A 4,252-nucleotide genomic window follows, 5' to 3' on the forward strand; every position below is an offset into this window, starting at 1 on the left:
ATTTTCGTTCAATGTGAAGTGAAGCAAGCATCTGTCTTGCTACTGATCAGTTTTCTAAATGGATAACTCTCACATGTGAGGTGCAGATGATAAACAATGCACAGTCCTTCCAAAAGCTTGGCCAGCCCCTGACCCCTTTATGCATTGTATTATCATAGCCCAAGTTTACAGAGGAAATGGATTATCTTCCAATCACTTCCATTCAAGTGTATTCCGTTCCTGTATAAAAGCTTAGACGTACTGATAGGTACCATGAAAATATACAAATGAATATAATAGATAAACCTGTGCCAAACACACATTTGGCCTTAATCTATGACTCGGTGTGTTTTCAAATTGTTCTAAAAGCAAAATAATTCTTTTGGGACTAGCCAGAGCATATTTTGAAATGCTTTGTGCCAAGATCTCTGCAGTTTAGCTACTAACTGACAATGGTTGGCAGTCCTGAATTCATTCAATCCAAGTGTACCAAAGCCTCACTTTTAATAGAATGGCTGGCTCAATCCTATGGTGCAGAGCTAGCAAGAATTCCACTGAAGTTAATAGGTCATATTCCTCTCAGTGTAGAGGGAAGCAAACTAAACCAAGAGTGAGAGTCTACTGAGCTTTCAGACTGCTCCTAATATACTTTTCCTGTGACTCTAGTCTCAATTACTCAGTGCATAAATTTTGAGTTGCAAGGAGCATTCCTAAGGATTTTTTAAGCCTCTTTTATTCTAGTTGCTCTTCTGCCACATGTCTGCTTTTCAATTAGATAGTAAGTGATTAATTGATAGCCACACAAAGTTCAGACATCAAACGGAGAAAAGGAAACCAAATCCTGCATGACTGTTTAGGCTAGAACATAATCAAGTTAGCAGTTCTATCATTTGTAAAACCAAATCCTCATTTAAATGAAACAGATAAATTTTCAGGAATAATAAATTTTTTCTTAGCATCTTCTTTTCTTCTATATGCCAATCAAGGGAAAGATTCATTTTGGTTGGGACACTGGGTTGTCTGCTTATTTAAGATTAGGCTGATATCTGCTTCTTCCTTTTTAGATCTCTCTCCCTATTTTCAGATGCCTAAAAATTCTTGGATAAACAAAACTTTCACTCCACAGGTAGGAATTAAAGATTTAAAATACATATGAGCATACCAGGCTGCTCAGTAAATATGAAATGAATAAATGATGCCTCTAAAATAAATATTTCCAATATAAATGTTTTACAACCTAACTCATTTGCTAAAACTACTTGGTTTGACTAAATTTGAACTCAAATGTAACCATTTGAATATTTCATGCTAAAAATCTGAAAATGTATATTGCCACAATATTTTTTATAATGGTGAATGCACCCTTACGTGTGTTGGAAGAGAATACAACAGTGTGGAATCCTCCTTTTATACAAAGAAGCACCCAGCTCTAAAGAAGACAGAACATGTGGGAAGAGAGTTTCAAAATTCACCTGACGACTAAGAGCAATGGAGCCCCAGCTTCCAAAAAGAATCATTTCCATTTCCAATGTTGTTTTGTTTTTTTGTTTTTTTTCAGAAGGGGGTCGGCTGGGGTAAAGCCTGAGGCCAGAGGTGGAGGTGGTCTTCAGGGCCAGAGGTCAGGAACTAGATGCTGGTCAGAGTCAGAGGTTGCTCTCTGGGGTCATGTGGCAAAGATGAGAGTGCTCCTCGGGGTCAGAGGACAGGGCTTGGGCAGAATGTTCTCTACAGCCAGAGGTCAGGATTTGGGAGCTGCTCTCATCCTGCACCACGCCCCAGGCCCCCAGACCCTCTGAGTAGAGGTCTTGGTTCTGCTCTTTCCACCGTCGGAACTTCTCTCCAGTCAGCTCAGGGTCGTCCAGCACTTCTTCCAGGGCCTGCAGCTCCTGCAGCTTTGCCTTGAGTGTGCTCTGTAGTGCCCGCACACGGTGCACTCGCTCATTGAGCTGGGGGACTCGGTTGCGCCGCATGGAAGAGCTCCGCCATTGTTCATGAGTGAGGGGCTGTGGCTGGCCCAAGAGGGACACGCCACCCTGCCTCAGGCCCCGCACCATTCCTTCCAATGTCCCCTCACTGCTGTCTGTTGGAAAGCCAAAGGAGGTCCGTGGGCTGCCCTGCGTAGGGGTGGCTGCAGGTGATGTGTCTCCATGGGGGGGACTCCCAGCTTGGCCCAGGCTGGGCGAGGCTGAGCGGGACCCAGCCTCATCGTCAAGATCTTCTACTTCTGTCTCACTGTAGCAGTCTTCCTCTCGGGGTAGGGCGGCCTGGCCTGGAGACTGGTACTTGGAAATGCAGGTAATGAGATGGCGCACCCACATGCTCAGATCCGCCAGGGTATCAGCAGCAAAGATGAAGGGTTTGTACACGTCATGGGTGAGCTGGAACACATATTTTTTTCTTCTGATCATGCCCACTTTCCAGACTGTAGTTGGAGACATTGATGAGGCCCTCGGCCTTCTCATCCTGGAGCTGGCGGTACCAGTAGAGCTTGTGTCTCTTGAGCACAAACCAGCAGCGGCGCCAGCGAGGGCTCATGAACCACCCGGCACCTTCGCAGCAGGAGCCAGCCATCGCAGTCCGGCTGGCCAGCTCCTGGCAGGACACCCGCCGGCGGTTCGGGGCGGCGCCACCCCTTTTGATTTCTTCTGACAAGGACAGGACTCTTGTCTTCTAGGGTTTCACGAGTCTCTGCTCCTGCTGCTAAGAGTGTGGCTGGGGGATGCAAGGGTACTGGGCAGGGGCTCAGGGTCAAAGAGAGGCAGAGTCTGTCGAGGCAGGGCTGGACCCAGGACATGGGGTTTGAAGGCAGGTTGAGGCAAAGATGTCTTCAGATGTGGCCTGGGAGACAGTGGGTCCTGAGCCAGCGATGGGACCCTCAGCTGTGGGGAGCCCAGGGCCTGTGGAGGGGACTGTGGAGGGGTCTCCGGCACCGGAACCTTTTCAGCACTAAGCTGACCTTGGCTGGTTCCCAAAACAGCTCCCTCACCACATTCTTATGGGGCCAGCTCACCACCACCTGCTCATTGACCTGGACAATCTCATCCCCAGGCAGGATCTGCAGCCGGATGTTGGGAGGGACCTGGGTGCCCACTTGGGACACGAAGTGCAGGCAGTTGCTGGTGGTGTGGATTTCCAGGCCCAGAGGATCATCCAGCTGCACGCGTTCCAGCACGGCCCTCTGCTCCAGAAGCTCCTGGGGGCTGCAGCTCAGAATGCTGTGGCAGATCCCAGTCACGTGGCTGCAAATCCTCAGGACTCGGCTCTCCCTCTCCGCTGCTGGGCAGGCCTCCTGCAAGGCCAGGCCCAGCTTCCGACACAACTCCCCAATCTCCTGGCAGGCCGAGAAGTCATTCAAGTGGGTGAAGAGGTGCGTGTTGAGCCAGAAGAGGAGGGTACGGGCCTCACGCACCAGCTCCACAGCCGCACTGAGGACATCAGCAGGGGCCTCGGCACAGCCCCCCAAGCGGCCTTGGACTAAGCTCTGGAAGACATGGGTCCCCTCCAGCACATTTGAACACGACTTCCACATTTAATAAGTTTTAAATACAAGAGTACTAGTAAATCTGAAAAAAAAGAATATATTTGAAAAATATTCTGTCCTCTAAATATTTCCTATAAAAATATAATCCTTTCCATTTAAAACACCTTATATAACAATACGCAAAAACGTTCATGGCTTTTCTCCATGTGTTTGATTTTACTACCAATTTTTTTAACTGTCTACAGTCTTGTCTAAAATTCTAGAAGCCAAACCCTGTCTAGAATGGAGAGTTTCGGTCTCAGCAGGATTCTCTTTCCTGAGGGAAAAGGTATTCCTTGTCATTCTTGTTTCAGGCTGGGGGCAAACGGCCAGGAATTTTCACAGGTAGACAGACTCCTTTGGTCAGCTTGCTAAATATCTGGAATCAAAATATGCCCTCACTGGACTGGGTTATGAAAGGAATATTTGTTCAGTCCTCCCATTTGGGGGTAGATGGATGCCCCCAAGTAGGAAATGTGAATGTCTGTCCAAGAAGTGTGGGAGTGTCTGCCATGAGTTCCTGTCCAGAGCATTTCTCTCATTGGGTTGGTGCATCTGGAATTCCTCAGCTTCCTTATAAAAATGTTGATGTCTATTCAGATTTTCTGAATCTTAACAATGATGGTCAGATGCCTGTGGCCCCCTATTCCCTGGATGAGAGGCTGGCAGCCCTCAGGACTACTTATTCTGCTGTCTGTCACCCATCATCAGAGATTTAAAAACAGACTGGTCAAAGTCAAGTCTTGATAGACG

General features: G+C 47.7%; 1 pseudogene; it reads right to left on the bottom strand.

Annotated features, from left to right (window-relative positions):
• Positions 1–1,597: 1,597 nt before the first annotated feature.
• On the bottom strand, positions 1,598–3,508 carry LOC102440717 (annotated as a pseudogene).
• Between the last annotated feature and the right edge of the window lie 744 nt (positions 3,509–4,252).

Source organism: Myotis lucifugus, unplaced genomic scaffold (genome assembly GCF_000147115.1).
Source record: "Myotis lucifugus unplaced genomic scaffold, Myoluc2.0 scaffold_140, whole genome shotgun sequence".
Lineage (NCBI taxonomy): Eukaryota > Metazoa > Chordata > Mammalia > Chiroptera > Vespertilionidae > Myotis > Myotis lucifugus.